The 26,604-nt window shown below is 40.5% G+C and overlaps 1 long non-coding RNA gene across 1 annotated transcript; it reads right to left on the minus strand.

Moving 5' to 3' along the window:
* Positions 1–401: 401 nt before the first annotated feature.
* Positions 402–26,160, minus strand: LOC107831465 (uncharacterized). The gene is made up of 4 exons (XR_001658374.2): positions 25,793–26,160; positions 25,564–25,704; positions 929–1,119; positions 402–830 (listed from the first exon to the last, which is right to left on the minus strand). It is a non-coding gene; the product is annotated as an uncharacterized LOC107831465 (long non-coding RNA).
* Between the last annotated feature and the right edge of the window lie 444 nt (positions 26,161–26,604).

The raw sequence follows: 26,604 nt of genomic DNA on the forward strand, positions 1-26,604 counted from the left end.
CACACAAAATTTATATTTTCAGTTATAAAAAAGATTCTCAACCGAAAAATACCCCAAAAACATAGCAATCTTCAGAGAAAATATGCTGAATATTTTTTCCAGCCGATAAATACAACAAAAACAGAGCAATTTGAATACATATATACATCTGAATACATAAATTATACTCCCTCCATTTCAATTTATGTGAACCTATTTCCTTTTTAGTCCGTGCCAAAAAGAATGACCCCTTTCCTTATTTGGAAACAATTTACCTTTACACAAAGATTTATAGCCACACATAATATATGTGCCTCATTTTAGACCACAAGATCAAAAGTCTTCTCTCTTTCCTTAAACTCCGTGCCCAGTCAAATGAGTTCACATAAATTGAAACGGAGGGAGTATTAATTAAAAAAATATATTAATACATTCATTCATGGAATACAACGAGATAGTGAATACAATGAAATACATGGAATACAGCGAGATACATTGAAATACAATGAAAAAAAAAGACAATGAATATAATGAAATACATGGAAATACAACGAGATACATTGAAATACAATGAAAAAAAGACAATGAATACAATGAAATACATGGAAATACAACGAGATACATTGAGTTATATTAACAGGAAATTCAAGTTGCTCAGACCCAAACTCCATCATCTTTGTTCAAGAATAACCCTAATGTCGTATCGTCAAGAAGACCACGATTCTGACTCGAAACGCCACTGTTCCTGTTACCATAATACCCTCAAATGCGCTTCAAAAAACCTATTCTTTACAATTGAATTTGAATGACGCTTGTGGATTGGGACGGAAAACTCCAGATTGAACAGAACCCTAGAACAACAAAGAGAAGAGGACACAACATAGCACATTGAGTTAATTCAACTTAATAGGCTGTAATAAATCATAAATTACAAATTAAATCATCACACCTGTGGCATTTTCAACGTCCACATGAGTCTGTTTAGGGTTGTAAGGGTATTTTGGCGGCCTTTTCTGATTCATGGCCGTATCAAATATTGAAGCTTTTTGATTTTTGTCCATAGTTGTTGACTTCACTTCTCTCTCCATTCCAATCTTGCTAAAAAATTTCAGATTGAGAGTCAAAGCTGCTCGTTTCGATCTGTATTTGGGAGAATTGTGGGGTTATTCATGGAGAAAGACTGGAGTTGAGAGATAGAGGGTGGAGAAAAATCTGAAAAAATGAGAGAGAAAAATAATACAAGACATATTTTATGGCTTAAGAATAGGAGGTGACCATAAATAGATATTTGACTATAAAAATCAAGAGGTAGCTATGGAATATAATTTTTTAAAAGGGTATTTATTTAAAATAAATAAGGTATGAACCTTTGCTATAGGAGGTAACTATACCTAAAAGTTATCCTTGGGCCATCTTGCCCTGCTATTATATTCGGGCCAAAAAAGATAATAAATGAATCAATACTAATGAGTGTGTGGGATCCATGAAATCCTTCTTTAGTTAATTAAAGGTCTCGGGTTTGGGGTTTGGGAATAGATTCAAATAGAGAGCGTTCCCCTCTAATTATATGGTTCAAATCTAAATTAATAGTCTCTAACTTGTTTGGATTGAGGCATGGTTATTAGGGGTGTCAATGGATATTCGAAAACTGACTAAACCGATCGAACTGTACCGCACCGAACCGACTTTTAGGTTTCTTTTTAAGAAATCGTAGGTTCCTATATAAATCTATAACCGCACCGATAATAAGGGTAAGTTTTTTATTTTATAAAAATAAACCAAAAAAATACTGAATCGTACCGAATAAATTTTACATGTGGAAATATATTTATCTAGTAAGTTTAAAAATAATAATGCACTAAATTTTTCATTGGGCCTTTGAATTATGAAAACTATTACAAGCCAACAAGTAATTAAACTCAAAATACTAATTCCTAAAACATATTATGCTACTTCTACTTAAACTAAGTTATTTCAAGTATCTTTATTAGCAAGACACAAAGTATTCTAGCGATTATGAGTAGCAAACTACAATGTATTGAATATATTTTCTTTCATATAATTTAGATTTATCTTTTTGTATATTTAATATTCTATTGACTTTATTTGAGTCATATCTTGGTTAATATCTTTCTACTCGTGTGATTTATACTTTCTTTCCCTTTGCTTGGTTTCTTTTACGTTGTTGTAGAATAGTTGATGGATCTATACTCTAGCCATCTTTCATTTTTTTAACTCATCATCCTTTAAATAGTAAAAATGTGAGGTTTACTAAGTCATATAAAAGAACGTATGTTATTGCATTCTACTTCTACTGGTGAATTTTATATGATATTTAAAAAAATACCGAAATTAACCGAACCGTACCGATACCGAAGAGAAACCGACATGATGGGGACAGTTTCGAAAAGTCTAATTTTGGTTATGCATAATAGGATAACCGAAAAATTGGTATGATACAAATTTTATAAAATAACCGACCGAACAGAACCATTGACACCCCTAATGGTTATTGTATGCATAACAATCATATTCATTTATAAATATCCAACTATTTCGTAATATCCCTTCTTCAATCAATATCTAGATGTCAAATTTTAATACTGAAATATATATCTTTAAAGCACTATACCATACATGGTCATTCTTATACCATATTACTCCTTATACGATTACCACATGTCATTTATGTTTGACCAAAAAATATGAAGCTCTTTTTTAAACTAATTAAGTAAAAAGATAAGGGATTAATCCTAGTTAAAGAGAATAATCATAGGTCTAGAATTAGTTTATGTGGATAATGTGAGACCACGTTGAAATGGACTTAATGTAATACATAATAAATGTTGTTGTTATTAATGGGGTGAGAATAAGTAATAAATAACGATAAATAACACTAAATGTAAATAAAGATGATGATTCACCCAATAATGAAATAGGCGAATGATTCCTTCTTTTGGTAATGTTGAATGACAAGAATATGAGAGAATGTTATACACTTTCTCTGATCTGGTGGAAATGACAATGGATAGAATGTAAAGATCGAATCTCTCTCAGAAAGTTATTTTTTGTATTTATCTATAGAGCAGTTTCGTAAATAGTGAGCGCTACGTTGCTAATAGCGTGTAGCGACGCAAGGCGAGGCAGCTGCGCCTTTTTGGTCTGTTGCATTGCGAATCAGAAAAGCGAGCGCCTCTGCCTGTGTAGCGAGAGGAGCTGCGAGGCGTCGCTATTTGAAATAACAGAAGAAAAGTAAGCAATTATACTAAAACACAAAATTAGGGCTTGGGTTTCACTTCTTCTCCTTCAGTGACGAGCAGCGACCACTTCTTCTCCTTCAGCGACGAGCAGCGACCACTTCTTCTCCTTCAGCGACAAAATTAGGGCTTGGGCTTCATCTTCTTCTTCTTCCATCATCAGTCATCAACAGGTATGTTACTTTCTTTTCTTTTCTTCTTCTATTTCAGCTCTGGTCGACTTCACGTCTTCACCATTGCTGTCTTCTTTTTTCTTTTTCTTCTTTCTTTAGTGATCAGTTCTTTCTTCTTCTTGTCTTTTTTTTGCTATGTTTTTCTTCTTCTTTCTTTACTCTGTTTTTTTTCTTCTTTCTTTCTTTCTTTCTTTCTTTCTTTGTTCTGTTTTTTGACCGGATCTTTTTTTTGGGGTTCTGTTTTTTGAGATTCGACCAGAGGCAGAGCAGAGGGCCAGAGGCAGTAGCCTTTTTTTTCTCTGATTTGTTGCTCTGTTTTTTTAATTATAGACTTATAGTCTTATATAGTAGAATTAATTACATATTGACTTGATAATGTTTTTCTATAAAATAATATTGAAATGACGTCATCCGATAGTAGTAAAATGATATAGCTTGGAATTATGGTATACAAGGCTCAACAAGATCCGCAATTAAATGTATGTTTTGTGAAAAAAATATATTATTGTGGAATAACTCGTCATGACCAACATTTGATAGGTGGATTTAAAAATGTAGTACAATGTCCTTTTTGTCCGCCCGAGGTTAGGGAGGAAGTAAAAGCGTTTGTTGATAAGAAAAATGAAGCATCGGTGAATCTAATTGATGAAGGTGATGAAATGGATGAAGGTGGTGAAATGGGACCTCCCCCCCCACCCCAAACTCATAATATATCTTCAAATAGTTCTAGTGGGTCATCCACGACACGTGCAGTGACAAAAGGTCCTCTCAATCTTTATTTCTCGGCAAAACATCAAGAAAAGAGAAAAGGTGATTCTGGTTCAGGTTTAGAAGCCAAGAAGATTTTGAGGGGTCGTGGTGTAAGTGCCTTTGCAGTATGGATATACGATGCATGGCTTCCTTTCAACTGTGTTAACTATAAAACTTTTGATAAACTCATTGAGGCCGTAGGACAATATGGCCCAGGAATGAAACTTCCTAGCTATCATGAAGTTAGAGTAACTCATCTTAAAAAAGAGGTGAAGAAGGTAGACCAAGTTATTGAGGAGCATAAAGTGGAATGGAACAAGTTTGGATGTTCCATTATGATGGATAAATGGACAGCACAAAATGGAAAAATGATCATAAATGTGTTGGTGAACTCTCCAAGAGGAAGTGTTTTTCTTGAATATTACGATGCTAGCAACTCTTCTACGGATGGAAGCAAAATGTACAACTTGTCTAGAAAGACTATTGATAAAATAGAAAGGAAAATGTTGTACAAGTTGTTATCGATAATGCTAATGAGAATTTTAGTGCGGATAAGATGATGGAAGCTATATATCCACACATCTATTGGACTTCATGTATTTCTCATTGTATCAACTTGATGTTTGGTGACATATTCAAGGAAAAGCCATATTCTTCAGGTAACTTTAATATAGTTATCTTTAAAGCTTTAACTTTATTTATACCTATGTGACTATGTCCTATTAAGTATTAACTATAAAATTGTTATTATTACTTTACAATTTTCACTAAGGCCGTCAAGGTATATTCTTACATCAGTCAGAGGTTGTTGTTGTTGTTGTTGTTGAATTTGATGAGGAAATTCACAAATGAAAGAAATTTTGTTAGACCGGCCAAAATTAGATTTGCAATGACTTTCTTAACTTTGTATAGTTTTTACTTGCAAAAGAAAAACTTCAAAAATCTAGTTCTTTCACATGAATGGAAAGATAATAGATATGCAAAGGAATATGCGGAAAAAGAAACTGCCAAAGTTCTTATTTCTCCATCATTCTGGAATAACGTCGTTCGGGCTCTTAAATTTGGTGGTCCTTTGATTAGGGTGCTTCGTATGGTGGATGGGGAGAGAAAACCACCAATGGGCTATCTTTATGAAGTTATGGATAGAGCCAAAGAGACAATTGCAGCGTCATTTGAGGGAGATGTTAGGAAATATGAGATTTTTTTTGAGATTATTGATAACAGGTGGACGGATCAACTCCATCGACCTTTGCATGCAGCAGGTCATCTTCTGAACCCAGGATTATTTTACAAGAACACTAGAGATGACACTTTGGCTTTAGAGGTGTGGATTGGATACCATGAATTTCTTGAGAAGTTGGTCCCCAATTTAGCGACGGTAGATCAAATAGGGGCAGAGTTTGGTAGGTACTCACAAGTAGATGGCCTATTTGGTATACAGGCGACCATTAGAACAAGAGACATAAGGTCGCCAGGTAACTAACTTTAATATAGATATCCTTATAGATTTAATTTAATTTATTTGATTTATACTTATTAACTTTTAAAATATTTTTCTATAGTTGAATGGTGGATTCAATTTGGACATCAAACTCCAAACGTGCAAAAGTTTGCCATCAAAGTACTAAGCCTAACTTGTAGTGCATCCGGATGCGAGAGAAATTGGAGCGTACTTGAGCATGTAAGAAGCAGATTTATTATATTAATATATTGTATATTGTATTATTATTAGTATCTATTACTTAATCTAAACAACTTATGCGCAGATTCACTCCAAGAAAAGGAATAGGCTTGAGCTGTCGCATCGCAATGATCTACAGAATATTAAATACAATAAAACATTGAGGTGACGTTATGAAGATCGCGATACCATTGATCCAATTTTATTGGATAACATTGATGAGGCAAATGAACGGTTAACTGGAGCCCCCAAAATCATGAAGATGAACAAGTGTATGAAGGAAATGATCTTGATTGGGGTAGTATTTCTATGGCGGCTGGAGTTGAGGAGAATATCTATGGTCTTAGAGGGAGTTCTTCAAGTTCAAATTACAAGGGAAAGGGATTATCAAGTTCAAGCCGGTCCCTAATTGATGAAGACTCCGAGAATGAAGAATATGATAGCCAATATAATGCTAACATTCTTGAAGTTGTAGAATTTAAAAATCTTAAAGAAGAATAGATGTTGCTTGTTTAAGACTTTTTAGACTTTAGTTTATGAATCTACTATGACTATCTATTGAGTCTTTAATTTTTGAATTGATATATTATTAATATATTATTGTTATTGAGTTTTTAGTTATATGTATATAATATTTTGTGTTTTTGTATAAATTGTCGCTTCACATAAAAAAGGCGAGCACTTTGCTGCGTGCCTCTTGCCTCAGTGAAGCGGGCCCTCATCGCTATTTGTCGCCGCACGCTATCCAAAACACTGCTAGAGAGTTTACTTTTCAAAAGTGTTCTTATCAAATGGAATATCCCCATTTTTCTTTTGTCTTATCTCTCCTGCTATTTATATGGGATATTCCCAAAGAACCCTAAAAGGTACAACAGAAGGAATATTCAATGGAATATTCCCTTTGAAAGTTCCAAAGCTATACTAGCCATTATTTATGCACACGCTGCTCGACCTCGGCCCTGATGAACCACTCAGTGACTTGTTCTGTTGACCAATGATCGACCTCGGCCAAGTTGTCTATGATAAGTTACAAATCTAACGTTAATCACCTCTTCGTGCCGAATTTCTTCGGTCGGATTTTGACCCATGCAGTTAGTCCCTCAACTTATCGAGGTCGTCTTTTGGTCGAGCTCAATGAGTGGACTTCATCAATCACAGTTTGAGAAATTCCGATAGGGAGGTCGAGTGGTGAGAATCGCGACCAAGATGGTGATGTGGTATTTTGAGGGCCACACTTGATGACTTTGGTTCATAGTGACATTACAGCTTCACGCGTCCTCATTACGCATCTTTCCTATGTGTTGCATCCTTTCTCGTGTCCCTATCGTTTCGATCTTTGTGCATTTGACGGTTAATTGCCTCGACTTGGGCGCTGGTGTCCTCTATAAATAAATGGGGGAAACCTTTTGAATGAACCTTTACAGTTTCTAATCTTTTGAACCTGCACTTTTTCTTCTCTTCTTCTTCTTTCTGTGTTCCTACTTTCAGCAACTTTCACCATTATCATTTCTTTCGCACTTTCAGTTCATTCACATATACATAACAAAATATGACTAGTGCATCTTCCAATCCTGAGTTGACCTCTAACCCGGTTCCATTATTAGTGGTTATGCCCTCTTATGATGAAGGGGAAGCCATTGTTGCAGAGGATGAAAACTTTTCCACTGTGGAGGAAATCATTCCTCGTAATTCAGGCTCTAAGTCAGATTTCTCTGAGTTAGCTACGGATGAGCATGTGCTTGTGAAGTCGGAGATGGAAGCGGCCCATCTTGCCGAGCTTAGGTCCAAGTACAACATCCCTGCTCACGTCGATCTGGTCCCAGCTGGGAATGACGTGGTCCAAATTCATCTCCCTAGGTATTGCACATTTTTACGTGTACCCATTCCAAGTGGGCTATTCTCTTTCTCTTTCCCCGTTGGCGGAGGAATTCTGCTGTTACTACGGCATCTGTCCGGCCCAGCTCTCCCCCTATATTTACAAACTCTTTCTTATGTTTATAAAGTACGCAGAGCTGGCTAACCGGGTGATTTCTATCCATTATCTACTGCATCTTTTTGAGTCAAGCTTTCACAGGGGTATGATGATACACCTGCGCCACTATGGGATCAAGGGACTGGTGTTGAAAATGGACGATAAGGCAAATCATCGATTTTGGTTCAACTTCTTCTGTATCAAGACCGAGCATGTGGTGGCAAACCTAGTGGATTACCTAAGACGTAGAACTTCGCCCGTAAGTATTTTGCTAACTGTTTTTTTGTAGTTTCTCATCGGTGACTTAATCGATCTTCTTCTTTTTTTGTGCAGCCGAGAAGGATCCTCCTAAGTTGGCCGCCGATATTCGCGACTGGGTGACTCAAATTTTACCCCAAACAGTGGGGATCCGTGAGTGGTCGTCGTTCAACAAGAAGTTTGGGCGTAAACCTTCTTCGACCGGTGAGTTAAGTTTTGATCTTCAGTTACATCGACCTTAATACCGTCTTCTTTTTCATTTCATGTAATTTTTCTTTGTTGTTAGGTCAGAGGGTTTCAAGGAAAGCGAAGGCTCCCTACCCCACTTTTCGTCAATCGGGTGCCTCGATCGAGTCTATGCTCGCTGCGACTGTAGGCGAGTCTGCACAGACTGTTGCTCTTTCTTAGGCCCCGACCTTACGTAGGTCTGGTCGTTGGGCGACTGCCCCATCAGCGAAGACTCTGTCTTCTTGTATATTGTATTTAGTGGACGAGTTGTCACCGAGTAACGAGGAAGCAGTTCCGCTAAAAAGGCGGAGAGTAGAGGTCGGCGGTGCGGCAGTAGGGAACGAAGAGCCAACGAGGGACAATACCAAACTGGACACAGTCATCCCCGAAGGTGGCATAGTTTTGGACGTAGAGACTGCGTCCCCTTCAAATGTGGAGATTGATCCCTTGTTAGAGGTCTCCGTTGAAAGAGGAGGGCGATCAGAGGCAGCGGAGGTCATTCCGAGGAGTGACCCATCGACGTTAGAGTGGGCCGACATTCCTTTCTCTGTCGAGGAAAGGGCAAAAGGTGTGGCTGTGGATGGCTATGAGTTTGGGTCCGACATCGACCACGAAGAGGAAAGGATGTTTGATGAGGGGTTTACCCAGGTAGAGGTTAGAACAGAGGGATCTACTCGTTCTAAAGTCATTCCCTTGGATTGCAACTTGTTAACGAACACAGAGAGCATAGTCCCTTCTTTGGTCCCTCTTTGCTTTGACACCGAGAACAGGACTTTACGGTCGTTTAAGGATGTCGATCTGTCATTAGGCATATACGTAATGGCTTTGAGGGTAAGTTTGTATTTTTGTTTTTGTTCTTGTACCTTACGTCCTTTCTCCTTTTTGTTTTTACCGACTCTTTTTGGATCTTCCTTTTTCTCTTAGACTCTCATTTTGGAGATCAAGGGCGCCCGTCGAGAGGAGAAACAGAATGTCGTTTTCAAGAAATTAGTTTTGAAGTATCGCAAGTACCGTGACAAGTACCGGGAGATGCGCGACCGGTAATTTCCAGTCCCTTAGAGATGAGTTGGGGCAGATGGACGATGAGCTCGTGAGGTTCATCAGAAGATGCAGTGAGCTCGAGGGAGTGCTTAGAGCCAAGGAGGACGAGCTCGAAGTGAGCAAGGGGGTCGTGCCAAGTGTGTCGACCTTCAAGCTCAAGTGGCATCCCTGCGGGCAGAGCTTGAACAGAGCTAACGACTTAAATGGTAAGTTGATCGAAAAAGTGACAGAGTTGGAGAGGACTGAGGAGGCCAGGGCGGCGACTTTGGCGAAGGTGGCGGCATTAGAGGATACTATCCGTGTCCTCAGATCTAAGTGGGCGAATAATGCGAAGATGGCCGCGCTCAAGGAGGCGAGGTTTTACGAACGGATTGGTGGTCTTGAGAAAGAGATTTCGGACCTAAATGGGCAGATCGTCGTTCTTGAGGCCGAAAAGGTGCAGCTACTAGCTCAACCGTCTTCATCTCATACTTCCACTTATCTCGATGTTCCACAGGATTTGTATGAGAAATGGATTCATGCCGACTATCAACTAGCCATATTCAGAGGCTTGATGTCGGCAGGGAGGGCTTCTAAGGCTGAGTTTGAAGATGCTCGTGCTAAGGCGCGCGTAGCTCGGGTCGCTTGTGGTTACGATCCTGCTACACCGGGGCCTAGTGATGGTGAAGATGGCTTGGATGTGCTTGAGCCAAGTGCCTGGTATGATGACGAGTACTCTGATGGCGAGAACGATGGTGGGGACAATGTTGCCGAGTAGTACTTTTTGTAATCTTTTGTTTACTTTAGTGGACGTGAGTTTGGCCCTTGTAAGATACCTCTTGATTTGGAATGCTATTTTTGTTGTTTATTTCCGAGTCTTCCTTTTTTCCTTGACTATTTTTCTCAATTGATTGTTTTGATTAAAGGAATTGTGTCGGTAGGCGTTAGCTCGAATGTGATAGAGTGTCTTTGATTAGTTCGAGCAGAGTCACATGTTGACATAATTAGATTGAATGGGGTTAACTGTGAATCAAGTTCGAGCTAGACCGAATGTAGGTTGAATTCAAGCGAGGTCGAATATCACTCAACTAATTCAAACTAGATCGAATGTGTGTCTTAATTAATTCGAACGACATCGAATATGAGTTGATTCGAGCGAGGTCGAATGTTACTCGTAGTTAATTCGAACGAGGTCGAATGTGATTCGAGCGAGGTCGAATGTTACTCGTAGCTGATTCGGACGAGGTCGAATGTGAGTCAATTCGAGCGAGGTCGAATGTTGACTCTTAGTTAGTTTGAACAAGGTCGAATGTTACTTGCAGTTAATTCGAACGAGGTCGAATGTGAGTTGATTCGAGCGAGGTCTAATGTTACTTGTAGTTGATTTGAACGAGGTCGAACGTTTAACTCAATTATTTCAAATGAGGTCTAATGTGAGTTGATTCGAGCGAGGTCAAATGTTTAACTCTTAATTATTTCGAACGAGGTCGAATGTGAGTTGATTTGAGCGAGGTCTAATGTTTTAACTCTTAATTAATTCGAATGAGGTCGAATGTGATTCGAACGAGGTCGAATGTTTAACTCTTAATTAATTCGAATGAGGTCGAATGTGATTCGAACGAGGTCGAATGTTTAACTCTTAATTAATTCGAATGAGGTCGAATGTGAGTTTTTTGATTGGTGCCGAGTTAAAACTTGGTGGAGACACGCGAACATCATGTGTTTGTATGCTTTGCTTACATATATACATTGAAGAAGTTTACACATTTTTTGGGCTGGTATTCCAGTCCTAGTCTATCTAGTCCCTTTATTGTTCGACCTGGAGGACCATTCGAGGGGTCGATCAATGAACTTGCTAAGTAGTAATCTCACCTGCTCATGCTTAACTTCGAAATGTCCTCCTCGTCGCCTCATTAAAACCTCCCCGAGAAAACTCACTTGGGACAAAACTCAGGTGAGGGAAAAAGAGTATGGCTCGGAGAACAACTTTCCTTTGAAGTTGAAGTACTTGAGGTGGGCGATGTTCCAGTTGTTTGGTAATCGTTTTCCCTCCATTGTTTCAAGTTGGAATGGCCCTTTGCTTGTTGTCACCGTGATTTTGTATGGTCCATTCCAATTAGTCCCTAGCTTTCCTTCTCGTGGATCCTTGCTCGCCTGTGTTTTGACTTTGAGTACGTAGTCTTCGACTTTTGAGCAGTCTGATCTTGGCTTTTTTGTTGTAGTATCGCTCTGCCTATTGTTTGAGCGACCATTCTTATGTAAGCCATATCTCTTCTTCTTCAGCCTCGTCGAGGTCTTGCCTTCTGCTTTCATCATTTCTCGGCCCGCTCTCGTATGAGTACCTTAGACTTGGTTCTCCAACCTCGACCGGTATTACTACATCAGTCCCATAGACCGATGAGTACGGTGTTTCTCCTGTGCTTTTTTTCGGCGTTGTGCGGTATGCCCATAGCACTTCTAGCAACAACTCCGGCCATAGTCCCTTGGCATTCTCGAGTTTTTTTTCATGATATTTAATATTGACTTGTTGGAGGATTCCGTTTGCCCATTGCCCGTGGGGTGATATGGCGTGGAAAGTATTCTTTTGATATGTCATTTTTCAAAGAACTCATCAATCTTCTTCCCAGTGAATTGAGGTCCGTTATAATAATTGATTTCTTTGGCTAGGCCGAAGAGGCATACAATATTCTTCCATATGAAGGCGATAACTTCTTGCTCGCGTATCTGGGCGAACGTTCCTGCTTCAACCCATTTAGAGAAATAGTCAGTTAAAATCAAAAGGAATCGTACGTTACTTCGCCCTGCTGGGAGGGGGCCGACTATGTCCATCCCCCATTTGATGAAAGGCCATGACGAGTAGACTGAGTGGAGGTGCTCGCTCGCTTGGTGGATCATGGGGCATATTTCTGGCATTGTTTGCATTTTCTCACGAAGTCAACGACCTCTTTTTTCATTATGGGCAGTAGTAGCCTGCTCGTATAAGGCATCTGACAAGGGATCGATTGCCGGAATGAGCTCCCGCAGTGTCTTTCATGGACTTCGTCCAGAACGTGCCGCGTCTAGTTTGGGCCTAAGCATTTTGGTAGGGGGCGCCATACGTACTTTTGAATAAGTCATTGATGACGTTGTACTTGGCTTCCTGTATTCAAGCTTCTTGCTTCTTTTTTATCATCTAGAAGCACTCCGTCCTGCAAATATGTGGCAGTACGATTGCGCCAGTCCCAAGTTAGGTTTATAGTTCGTACCTCGATTTGATCGATCGACGGGTGGAGGAGAGTGACCACGTTCCCTTCTTCGATTATGCTTTTAGTAGTCGCTGCCAGTTTGGAAAGGCCGTCTATTTCGATAATTTGTGCTCGAGGGATTTGGTCGAGCTGGCATTCATCGAACTTAGGTAACAACTTGCAAATCTCGGCCTGGTATTTTTGTTGTCTTTGTTCCTTGATTTGGAAAGTCCATGTGACTTGATTGACGACGAGCTGAGAGTCGCACCATAAGACGACTCGCTTCGCTCCATACTTGAGTGTTAACTTTAGCCCTGCAATCACGACCTCGTACTCGGCTTCGTTATTAGTCATATTTGGGCATCTGATGGACTGGTGAATTACTTCGCCTATTGGTACCTCGAGCATGAGTCCAGTCCTGATCCCGATGCATTAGAGGCACCATTTGTATACAACACCCATAGGTCGTATATTTTGGGGGAAGTATGGGTGCCTTCTTTTTCGACTTCAGGCATTATATTTATGTTGAAGTCGGTGATGAAATGTGTGGAAAGTTGAGAAAGAAGAAAAAAGGTTTAAAATGAGCAAGAAAGAGTGACAATGTGTCTCTCTAACCCCTAAGAAATAAGTTAAATGACTCAAAAAGTCAAGAGAATGTGTGCTCAAATGAAGCAAATGAAGTGTTTAAGGGAAGATGGAACCTACCTCGACCAAATATTTCCTACGCTGAACCAAAAACCTTTACTATATCTCCACGAAAGCCCTATATGATCTTGAGTTGAATGAAGCTTACATTAGTGGTGACTCACATAAGGAGCAAGCTTATGGTACTTAGAGCTGGACTTGTGACCTTTCTGTGAGAGAGATGAGTATGTTTTCCACAATCCTCGTTCTGAGTGCTACAATCTAAAAGTGATGTTTGCCTAGGGAGAGTTGAGGAATATGAGTTTGGGTTCCACAATGACCAAAGTAGTAGAAAGAGTTTCTTTGATGGGTTGAGTCAACTCTTGATGCTCTTGTGTCGCACTAAAACCATGGTGCTTCGAAGGTCGAATGGTGTTAATGATTCATTTGTATTGAGGTCAATTGTTAGTCCTAATTGATGCTAGATGAGGTCACTTTAGGTCAGCTGAATTTTCATGGATTTACTCTTAAGAGGTGAGTCTTATTTTGTTTGCTTGAGGACAAGCAAAAACTTAAGTTTGGGGGATTGATAACTAGGGATTCTAGTTCATTTTACACTCATTTTTACTTGAGTTTTGATTAAAAATGTATACAAAATAGTCTCAAAGGCTTACATGTTGTACTTGTTTGCAGGGTTTGGTAAAAAATGTGACAATTAGTCAAAACCAGCTCAAAAAGGAGTAAAACATGCACTAGTACCAAGAACAAGTCCAAGCACAGTTAAAACAGATCCACTGCGGCCGCAATCCATTTAGTGTGGTCCGCAGTGAGGAGATTCAGAGAGGTGCAGTTTTTGGTAACTCAAGCACTGCGGCCGCAAACCATTTTGTGCGGACCGCAGTAGACTCACCACAACCTCACTTCATTTTGTGCGGTCCGCGGAGATGAGATTCAGAGAGTTATGAAAAATGGAGATTGAAGTCAGCGCGGTCCGCAAGCCATTTTGTGCAGACCGCATTGAAGCCACCGCGGTCGTTGTGCATTTTATACGACCCGCGGTGGACAGATTCAGAGAATGATCAATTAAGCCAAGAAGCCTCATTGCGGTCCGCGGTGCATTTTGTGCGGACCGCACTACCTCGTCGGGGGTATTTTTGTCCAGAAAATTTGGCCTAGTATAAATACTTTCTTTTCACATTTTAAGGGCATCTTTTGTAATCTACAAAAGGCAAGAGCACGTGAACGGCTGTATTAGGCTATTTTGAGTAAATTGTAGCTAGATTAACACTGAATCTTCTTTATATTAGCTTGTAATTAAATCATATGGGTTATTCTTCATCTATTTCTTTGTTTTCTTCCATTATTATGAGTAGCTAGACCCATTAGCTAGGGTTGTGGCTCAACCCTAGTGTGGGTATTTGATGGTCTTTTGATTTAAGGCTTAGATGTTTATGGGTAGTTGATATTTGGACTAATTTGTGTTTTCCATGTTGAATTAGTGGTTGCAAATACTAATTTGTGCCTATTTGACTTGGGTTCTTCTTGAGAAAGAGAACTTGAGTCTAGGAAAATCAGTCCAACAAGGAATTGAGATGTAATCAAGAGATTGATAGTCCCAATTAAAGAGTTAAACCTAGAGATAGTAATACCCGACTTGAGCCTATATTGCATGCACAATTTTGACACCCAATTGGTCTTGAGAAAGTCAATTAGGGCAAAGTCACTTAAGATACCGAGAGGTATAGAGTGAGCAATTTTGTGCATTGGCTATATCACAATCCCCAACATAACTTCTTTGCCTTAGGCTTTAGATCCCGTCAAGTATTCACCTAGGAGAAAGTCACCTCCCTAATGCCTCTTTAACTATTTAGAACACCCTACAAATAATCATTCTTAGTTTAATTTAGCTTATCATTAGCATAAATATTAGAAGTAATAACCAACCAAAAGATGATTGGAAGAGTAATTAAGAGAACTATGCATCGCTAGTTTAGATAGTAATCCAATTCCCACTTCTAGCTCCTTGTGGATTCGATCCCGACCATCTCGGGTAAAAGCTGCTTCGACCGCTCTCGACACTTCGTAGTGGTGTAGGGTTGGCTCCGATAAACTTTTTGGCGCTGTTGCCAGTGAGCTAACGGTTTTGGCTATCTATCTAAATAGTTTTGTGTATTGTTCTTCTTTCCTTCTATGTTACTAATGTGTGTGTGTCACAACTTCAGATACAAAATGGCAGCAAACAACGCACCTCTTGGTGATCTTCCACCGGGGGAGGAGGTAGATGACAATATTGATGATGAGGTTCCTATTGTACCTCAAGGAAAAAGTAGAGGCCGCCAGGCCAATGATAATGTTCCAGAACCTCTCCCGCCACCTCCAAGAGTAGCTCCTCGAGTGCTTCCCAATCAAGGATATGCAAGTGCAATTGTCCCACCCCGGATTTGGGTGGGCAATTTTCAAATTACAAATGTGATGCTGACATTGTTGGAGCAGCGAGGGTATTTCACGGGTGCTCCCCATCAAAATGCTTACAAATATCTCAAGGGTTTCGTGGATACCTGTTGGGGAAGCAAGCAAACTAATGTGTCAGAGGATGCACTTCGGTTGAGACTATTCCCTTTCTCACTTAGAGGGAAGACATTGGATTGGCTTGAACGACTTCCCAACCATTCCATCACTACTTGGGATGAGTTGGCGGATAAATTCATTGCAAAGTTTTTCTCGCCAGGGCACATGGCAGCATTGAGGGATGAGATCTTAGCTTTCAAGCAGGAGCCCATCGAACCATTACATGAGATATGGGAGAGATACAGAACCATGGTAAAGGAATGTCCCAACAATGATATGACTGAGGCAATGATACAACAGACATTCTACCGGGGCATTAACACAACATATTAGTGCATAGTGAACCAACTTGATGGGGGTAATTTCATGAAGCTGTCTTATGATGAGGCTTGTAACATTCTTGACAAGATGGCTGACACATCCTCCGCTTGGCAAAGTAAAGCCAATGTGCCACAGGGTGACTCCACGGTCACTCACTTGCACAAAGAGATACATGATCATGGGCAGGAGATAGCAGAGCTGACAACAACAATGAACCAGCTAGGAAAGACACAGTTACAGTAGGTTCAAAATCCACGCCAAGTAAATGCTATGGAGGGTGTCAACATGCTAGTGAACAAAAGAAGACAAAGAGGTCAACAGAACCAAGGGAGTTCAGATTAATATGACAATGATTGTGGTGGATTCCAAGATGATGGTTATGATAGACAGAATAAATAAGTGCAATATGTGAACAACTATCAGGGCCAAAGGGGCAATTCTTCCAACCAACAACAATGGATACTCCAAGGCAATTGGGGCAATCAACAACAACAAGGGAATAATAATTGGGGGAACAACAACCATAATTCCAATTGGGGCAATCAGAACAATAATCAGAACAATCAGGGTAATTGGAATGACAACAACAACAACAACTGGGGTGGTAACAACAATCAAGGTGGTTGGAATAATGGCAATCAAGGAAACCGGGGGCAAGGGTTTCAAAGGCCCCCAATGTATCAACAACCGAACAATCCATCCCCATTTCTATCCCAAGGTCCTAGTTCTTCCAACAATGAAATGGGGAGAATTGAAATGATGTTTGAACAAATGATGAAAAAGAATGCGGATTCTGATGCTCAGTTAGCTTCCCACAATACTTCAATCAGAAACTTGGAGGTTCAATTAGGCCAAATCTCACAATCCTTGAATACTCGCCCTAAGAGGGCTCTACCAAGTGATACGATAGTTAACCCAAAGGGTGGGAACAATCATCTTATGGCGGTAACTACAAGAAGTGGACAAGGCGGTGATGTGAATGCCTCCAAACAAAAAGAAATTTTGAGTGATGAAGTTGAGTTGCAAACAGAAAGTGAGGATTGATATCCAAGATGCCGAGGTGGAAACTCGGAATGATGTGAACCCGTCTAGGGAACACGTAATAGACATGCCGGAAATGGTTGTGCCTAAAGCCAAGGCTCCTTTGCCAAGGCTACCTCCACATTATCCTCAAAGGCTCGCAAAGCAGAAAAATGAGAATTAGTTTAAGAAGTCTATTAACATGATGAAAAACTTATCCATTAATGTACCTTTGGTGGAGGCTCTAGAGCAAATGCCCGGTTATGCTAAATTCATGAAGGACTTGGTGACAAAGAAAAGATCGATGGATTATGAAACTATCAAGATGACCCACCAAGTTAGTGCAATAGTGCACTCAATGGCCCCGAAGCTAGAAGATCCCGGTGCTTTTACCATTCCTTGCACCATTGGGAGTGCGGACTTTACAAAAGCTCTATGTGATTTGGGGACAAGTATTAACTTGATCCCCTACTTAGTTTTCAAGACTTTGGGTATTGGGCAACCGAGGCCGACTTCCATGAGGTTGCAAATGACGGATAGAACTATGAAGAGACCATTGGGTATCATTGATGATGTTCTTGTCCGGGTGGACAAATTTATCTTGCCAGCTGATTTGCGATCTTGGATTGTGAGATAGATTATAAGGTTCCAATCATATTGGGAAGACCTTTCCTTGCTACTGGGAAGGCCTTAGTTGATGTGGAAGCAGGGGAACTCACCTTTCGGGTAGGTGATGAGAAAGTGGTCTTTCATGTGTGCAAGTCAATGAAGCAGCCTAACAGTTCTGAGGTATGCTCCTTTGTGGACCTTATCACGGTAGTGATAGTTGATGATACTAGTGCAATGATCAATGTGGAGGACCCTCTAGAGGTAGTATTGTTGAATCTTTATGTAAATGAGGATGAAGGCCGAGTGAAGTGTGTGAATGCTTTGCATGGAATGGGCTCTAACTCTTATGAGCCTAGGAAACTCTTTGGATCTTGAGAATCGGAAGACCCCACCAACAAAACCTTCAATCGAGGAACCTCCGGTGTTGGAATTGAAGTTGTTGCCTCCATACCTCAGGTATGAATTGTTAGGCCCTAGTTCAACTTTGCCAGTTATTCTTTCTTCTTGTCTTACTAACATGCAGGTTGATGCCACATTTGCGGTGCTTCAAAAGCGAAAGAAGGCAATTGGATGGACCTTAGCTACTATTCGGGGGATAAGCCCCACATTCTGTATGCACAAGATTATTCTGGAAGATGATGCAAAGCCCTCCTTGTAACATCAAAGGAGGTTGAACGAGGCAATGCAAGAAGTTGTGAAAAAGAAGGTAATCAAGTGGTTGGATGTCGGGGTTGTGTACCCCATCTCTGTTAGCTCTTGGACTTCACCGGTGCAATGTGTGCCGAAGAAGGGTGGTATGACCGTGGTTACAAATTCGCAGAATGAGTTAATTCCAACAAAGACTGTAACCAGGTGGAGGGTATGCATGGACTATTGCAAGTTGAATAAAGTGACCCGCAAGGATCATTTTCCATTGCCTTTTCTTGATCAGATGTTAGATTGACTTGCTGGGCATGCCTTCTACTACTTCTTGGATGGGTATTCTAGGTACAACCAAATTTTGATTGCTCCGGAAGATCAGGAAAAGACCACCTTCACTTGTCCATATGGCACCTTTGTCTTTTCTAGGATGCCTTTTGGGTTATGTAATGCACCGACTACATTTCAGCGGTGTATGATGGCCATTTTCACTGATTTGGTGGAAGATATTTTGGAGGTGTTCATGGACGACTTTAGTGTTGTGGGTGACTCGTTTGATGAATGTTGAAAAATCTTGATAGAGTGTTGGCCCGTTGTGAAGAAACAAATCTTGTTCTTAATTGGGAGAAATGTCGCTTCATGGTTGAGGAGGGCATAGTTCTTGGGCATAAAATTTCAAAGCATGGTATAGAGGTGGACAAAGCAAAAATTAATGTGATTTCAAGGCTCCCTCCCCCCACTTCTGTCAGGGGAATTGGAAGTTTTCTTGGGCATGCGGTGTTCTACCGGAGATTTATCAAAGACTTTTCGAAGGTAGTGAATCCCTTATGTAAGTTATTGGAAAAAGATGTCAAGTTCGTGTTCGATAAAAGATGTATGCAAACCTTTGAACTTCTCAAGCACAAGTTGACTACCACTCCTATTATTATCGCACCCAATTGGAACTTGCCTTTTGAGCTTATATGTGACGCGAGTGATGTTGCGGTTGGGGTAGTCTTGGGTCAAAGAGTGAACAAAATGTTTCATCTGGTGTACTATGCGAGCAAGACAATGAATGATGCTCAAGTGAACTACACTGTGACTGAGAAAGAGATTTTGGCTATTGTGTTCGCAATGGAGAAATTTCGGCCATATCTCATGGGTGCCAAGGTCATAGTTCATACCGATCATGCCGCACTCCGGTACTTGATGATGATAAAGGATTTCAAAGCTAGACTGATGCGATGGGTCTTGTTACTTCAAGAGTTTGATTTGGAGATCGTGGATCGGAAGGGTAGTGAAAACTAAGTGGCGGACCACTTGTCCCGCTTGGAGGAGGAGGGGAGGCCTCGTGATGGCCTAGAGATCAATGATTCATTTCCTAATGAGAAACTCTTTTCTGTGTCGGTGAATGGTATGTTATGGTTTGCGGACATTGCTAATTTTCTTGTGACTGGAATAATCTCGTGTGAGCTCTCTTCTAACCAAAGGAAGAAGCTCAAATGGGATAGTTTGGACTTCTATTGGGATGAGTCGTACTTGTTCAAGATCTGCACAGATGGTATGACCCGAAGGTGTGTCCTGGAGGAGGAGGAGCAATTGAGTATCTTAGAGGCTTGTCATTCCTCTCCCTATGGTGGCCATCATGGCGGGGCGAGGACGGCTTCAAAAGTTCTTAGTTGTGAGTTTTATTGGCTAACTTTGTAAAAAGATGCAAGTGAACTTGTGAAGAGATGCGAAGAATGTCAAAGAGCGGGTGGAATTTCGAAGAAAGATGAGATGCCTCTCAATACCATTCTTGAAGTTGATATTTTTGATGTATGGGGCATTGATTTCATGGGCCCGTTTGTTAGCTCGTGTGGGAACACATACATTCTTGTGGCGGTTGACTATGTTTCAAAGTGGGTTGAAGCCGTGGCTTTACCCAACAATGAGGCCCGGAGTGTTGTTGCGTTTCTCAAGAAGAGCATCTTTACAAGGTTTGGCACTCCTCGTGGAATCATAAGTGATGAGGGGGGTCTTATTTTTGTAATAGAGCTTTTAACACTTTGTTTGCAAGGTATGATGTCAATCACAAAGTTTCCACTCCTTATCATCCTCAGGCGAGTGGCCAAGTTGAAGTCTCAAAAAGGGAAATCAAGAGTATATTGTCAAAGACGGTCAATGCAAATAGGACCGATTGGTCAAAGAAGTTGGATGATTCTCTATGGTATTATAGGACTGCTTACAAGACTCTGATTGGTATGTCTCTGTATCGGTTGGTGTTTGGGAAAGCTTGCCATCTACCGGTTGAGTTAGAGCACAAGGCCATGTGGTCTTTGAGGAAGCTAAATTTTGAATGAAATGTGGCAGCAAATCTTCATGTGGAGCAGCTTAATGAACTTGATGAATTCTGATTACATGCCTACTCTAGTTCGTCCTTGTACAAGGACAAGATGAAGTACCTTCATGATAAATATGCTCGTGGCAAGGAGTTCAAAGTGGGTGATTTGTTTCTCTTGTTCAATTCTCGGTTACGTCTATTTCCGGGAAAGCTTAAGTCGAAATGGAGTGGACCTTTTGAAGTGGTATTTGTGACTCCGGTTGGTGCACTTGACTTGAAGAACAAAAATGGGGAGGTTTTCAGAGTTAATGAGCACAAGGTCAAGCACTACCTGGGAAAAATTGATGACAGCCACGTGGTGGCACTGCTCCATCTAAAGTGATTTGATGGTAACCTGTGTCGTACCCGCGACGTTAAATCAGGCGCTTCTTGGGAGGCAACCCATGTGTCTTTCTTTTTTTGTTTTTCTTTGATTTGCTTTGTAGTATAGGATCTGCTTTTGGACTAACTGGTTGTGAGATATGTGTAGGATTGTTTTGATGCAGTGCAAGACCAAGTTGGAAAAAAAAGTGTGCACTCTCTAAAGTTTGCACTGCGGCCGCAGTGCATTTCTTGCGGCCGCAAAGGCCTTAGTGCAGAGGCAACATTTCAATGCGGTCCGCAAAGTGGATTGGTCAAAAAGGAAAGGTCTCTGAAGATTGCCACCGCTGACGCAACACTTTTGTGCGGTACGCTGTAGACCACTGCAGCCGCGAAGCATTTCTTGCGGTCCGTAGTGGAAATCTCCCCAGTGATTCATGTTTCTGAGTACCGCGGACCGCGATGCCATTTTGTGCGATCCACGGTGGGTAGGTACAGTGGGTCCCAAGTTCTTTTTCTATAAATAGGACCTCAGGACCTCATTTCAATCTTTTTGATCCTTTACTCTCAATAGTAAAAAGAAAATATTGTTCATCATGCCTAGCTGCAGGAATTCAATTGTTGAGTCTCATTAATCTACATTGCATCTCATTTCTGGTACTTTTAATCTTTCCCTAGCTTTTAAATGTGTTTTATTTTCTTTTTAAATTGTTAGTTCTACATTTCTTCTCCCCTTTTCTTTATTTTTTTTTTGCTTAAGGTTTCATAAGTTGTTTAGATTAGGACTAATTAGTTAAAAATACTGATTAACTACTTAGTGAGTTTATAATATGTGCATTTAGGCTTAAATTGAGCAAAATCTAAAACCTTAGGTTGGTGTTACTGGTTGTGGATTTATTGCGGTCCGCGGTGCTTCTCCACGGTCCGCAATGCCATTTTGTGCGGACCGCGATGGTGAAACTTCTGAAAGTTGAGAATTGAGGACCGCGGCCGCGGTGGATTTTGTGCCGTCTGCGGTGGCCATCATCAGAGAGTGGGTAGTCTGAGCCCCACCTCAATACGGACTGCGATGCTATTTTGTGCGGTCCACGGTGACCCCTTTGCGGCTGCATTGCATTTTGTGCGGACCACAGTCTGCTGTCTACAGCTATTTTCTTCTGTTTCATGCGATTATGTCTTTCACCGATTCTTCTGATATTAACATGCTTCAACTTAATAATTCCTTGCAGATAATGGTGAAATCACGAGGCGGAAGTGATAAACAAAATGGCAAAGGAGAGTCCTCCCGGGATAGGGGACGAGGCATGATCAGATTGACCTCACAAGCTCGGCAGGCAATCAAAGATACCAGAAAATCAATAAGGGCTGCGGATAGAGTTGTTTCCCATTCAGGAAGTGAGTATGTGCCCTCCCGGGAGGCATCCGACTCCGTGCTAGAATATGTTCCTGACTGGCCAGAGAGGCCTAGATTGAGAGATACACCTCCGGGCACTCCTACTGCTCAATCTTCAGTTGTTATTTCGTCTGAGTCGTCTTAGGGCTCAGCTGAGAGCGGTGATAGTGCCTCTTCCACCTCACCTACAGCTTCAACGCCCGGTGAGGATCCCGTAGAAGAAGGAGGGGGTGAGCCCCAAGTAGGAGGGGTGGCAAGAACCAGAAAACCAGAAGCGTGGCAAGATAGATTTGTGAGTGAAGTAGCATACCATAAGTTCAGAGAATGGTGGCCCAAGAGGAAGTTGATACTTGAGCGAAAATTTATCACAAAGGACCTTTTGCCTCACAACCCCAATGTGCTGAGGCAGTTCAGAGAGAGAGCAGGCTAGGACTATTTCATGGGCCACGTGGAGGATGCCAATGAGCACTTAGTCAAAGAGTTCTATACCAATGTTTCCCACATCAAAAAGGGCACTACAGTGACTAAGGTGCGAAATTTAAAAATAAAGTTTGATGGAAAAATGATCAATGACTACATGGGCTTCCCGGAGGAGGATGAGACATTGTACTTAGAGAAGGTATCTTAAGGGGAGGATGCCCGTTCGTGGTTAGCAGAGTACTTGGCAATCCCAGGTACCACCCCAACATGGTTGACAACGGGAGTAAAATTTTTGAAGAGAACCCTGAATTTCGAAGCAATAGGGTGGGAGACATTTGTATGCAACAGACTAGACCCCACCACTCATGAGAACTCTCTTCCTATATCCCGGGCTATTCTAGTAGCTTCTATCATGGCGGGGTACCCGATCAACATCGGGAATGTGATGTCGAGGGTGATCACACGAGTGGTCAATAAGGGTGATAAATCATACCCCTTTCCCAATTTCCTGACCATGTACTTTGAGGATCATGATGTAGAAAAAAGGAGATTCGATGTAAAGATGAAGCCGAAGGCCCCTTTTTCCTGGTACAGCCTATAGGTTGATGACAACCCCAAAGACAAAGATCCAAAAGGCAAATCCACTATTTCTACTGGCCAGTCTGAAGAGCCAGTAGTATTAGTAGTGGCTCCTACTCAGCCTCCTTCAGCTGCACCAGACATGGCCCCATGACCCTCCACTTCTATAGTTCCAGATATCCCCTCATCTGCAGCATACCCTTTGACTACCCACCGCTTGAGTCAGACCCTTGCCAGTATCAACAACTAGATGCAGGCAGTCATTTCTAAGCTGTCTGTACTTTCTACCTCGGTGGCATCCCAGTCGGTAGCCCCTCAGCCGCAAGTCCCACAGTCAGTGGAGGACACTCTTAAGGAGCTTCTGGAAAACCAGAAGAAGCTCCTAGAGAACCAGCAGTTGATATTGGACGCTGTTGGTGCACATGAAAAAGCATTGAAGAAGCTTACCAAAGAAACAAAGAAATTGAGAAAGACTCGGGCATCCAAGGAGTCGGTGAAAGAGTTGAGGGTGGAGGTGGATAAATTGAAGGTTGATCACTTGCCTTTGGACCTTTTATTGCATGACCCGGCTCCAGCATCCCAACCTGAGCTGGAGCAGGAGACAGAGAGGCCAGCAAAGAGGAAGAGGGTGATTCCCCGTGCTGATGATGTTGTGATAGAGTTGGAGGAGCCGCAGGGAGGTTCCTCTAGCCAGCCTCAGGCCCCAGTACAGGCCTAGGACCTAGTGGAGACACAGGTTACAGGGAGCCAGTCACAGGTTCCCGGGCAGTCCGAGGACCTAGGGACCCAGATGTCACACCTCTTTTTTACCTACACCCCGAAAGGGTATAAGGGAGTTTTTCTAATTAAAGTGACATAAATCGAAATGAGATTATTTATTTATTTTTAGAGTTGCCACTTGGAATATTTTAATTGGTGTCCCAAGTCACCGATTTATTTTAAATCTCAAATCGAAGAAACTTCGACTTTCCTTTTGAAGTCTGCGAACCAAAAATTCTAAGTAAGGAATTCTGTTAACACCAGAGAAGGTGTTAGGCATTTCCGGGTTCCGTGGTTCTAGCACGGTCGCTAAACTATTAAAATTGGCCTATTATCTGATTTTAATACATATTTTAGCCTATGGTGCATTTTTAACTCATTAACCACTTTTAATTACTTTTAGGAAGATTCAACGTTATTTCAAACACGCCTTGAATCACGCCACATGAAATGCACCCGCGATCCACGACATATTTTATTTAACGCTGTTGAGAATTGGAGTTGGGTCACATGAAATGCACACCCGAGTTTAAGGAAATTAATTTAAATAGCGCACTTAAGGAAACTACGCACTTTCAAGTTTGCGAGGGCCATGGAAAATTCACCTAATGGCACACCTCAATTTTAAAGAATTCATATTAATTATCTGATGGTCATGGGTTATCTAATGAAAATGGCACACCTCAAATTTTCTATAAAAGCTAACTAGTTTTGTGAGGGACATGGGCTTAGGGGTTTTATTTGGCATGGCACGCCTCAATTTATTTCAAAAGATTTTACTCAACTAAAGCAACCAACGGATGTTGATGAATATTTTTTATAGGTACATGAGAGCTACTCATTCTCACCCAATATATATATATATATATATATATATATATATATATATATATATATATATGACAACAAAAACAAAACACACGAAAGGAAAAGACAAAAAGAAAACTTTCCAAAAGTCTTAAGTTATTTAAGGAATTCACGTTACATAACTAATAATGGTTTGGTAAATTGTTTCAATAGCCTACTATTATTTAAACAACAACTATATTGTAGTGTGCTTAAACAATTAACCCCATTTAAACAAATGATACTGGAAAAACAAACTCAGGTACAAAATGGATTAGCCATCAAAATGTTTAACCATAAAAAGTGCTAAACAATTCAAAATTAAACATGAAACCAATGATAGCAACAGTACCTAATGCACAGAATTTTACCAACAAACACTCAACCTAACATGATTAAGATTTAGCTTAAAGGAATCGAAAAATTCTATGTTCTTATATCTCAAAGGAATCAAAATAATGCCTTATTACTTTCAATCCAAACATAAGAAAGAATGGAATCGAGTGTGAATTCCAACAAAACAATCACAGAGAAGATGGCCTTCAAAATTAATTACATCATTTTTGGACTGAAATCCATACCTCAATCAGCAATAATACATTGCGAAATTATCCCGCATAAAAGCAAAGAAAGGAGCAGGGAGCTCAGCGATGAGACAGACAGCAGCAGCAACGAAATTGACCAAATAAGGTGTGAAATAAGAGCGAGCTCCAGCAGCGACTCTATTATCAGCAGTAAAACAAATTAAAACAACTCAAACAGGGACTGAGATCAGCAAATCGGAGTCTAGCTATGCGGAGAACAACAAACCTATAAATAACGACACCTTTACAACCCGATTAAGCTTTGAAAGTTCCAGAGAATATAAAGCATGTGAAACTGAGACTTGAATCAACTTTGTAACTCTTTTTTGGTTCAGTTTTGTTGTTTGTTTCTAAGATTTTGAAATTTTGAAATTCAGATCAGGAATTCTAGAATTTTTAGCTGCTACTAGGGCTTAGGCGTGTGTAAGAGAGTGTGAATTGAGTGTGTATGAGTGAAGGGAGTCGTTGGTTTTGTGGTGTTTTTAGAAACTGAAAATGAAGAAGAGAACCCAGAAGGTCTGTCGTTCCCTCTTCTTTCTTAGAGGTCTGATGGATCTTTTCGATCTTCCCCTCTTTAATGTCAGGGGTTTAGGGTATAAAGAGGGAAAAAGGGTTAATGGGACAATGGTCTGGGCCTTTAAAATAGACTAAGGATTTAAATCAAATGGGTTGATCCAAGCTGGCCCAGTCCGATTTTGAGCTACAAAATGGCCCTTGTGCCTTTCTTTGTTTTCTTTTTCTTTTCTTTGATTTTAAAATCCGATTAATTAAAATCCTAAAAATTAAAAATTCTAAATTATCCATAAGTGTGAAATTAAACTAATTAGCTAATTGTAAACATTATAAACAACACTTAATCCTAAATTAGAGAAAAAATCTATAAAATTGTAAAAAATAAGTTTTTTTGTGATTTTCAATTTTTTTATTTTTTATAAAACAAGTAACTACCGATTAATCCTAAAAATGTACAAAATAAAGCCTAAATGCCTTGCGTGATATTTTTGGTATTTTTCATGATTTAAATAAAATAAATGTGCA

This window comes from Nicotiana tabacum, chromosome 18 (genome assembly GCF_000715075.1).
Source record: "Nicotiana tabacum cultivar K326 chromosome 18, ASM71507v2, whole genome shotgun sequence".
NCBI classification, from domain to species: Eukaryota; Viridiplantae; Streptophyta; class Magnoliopsida; order Solanales; family Solanaceae; genus Nicotiana; species Nicotiana tabacum.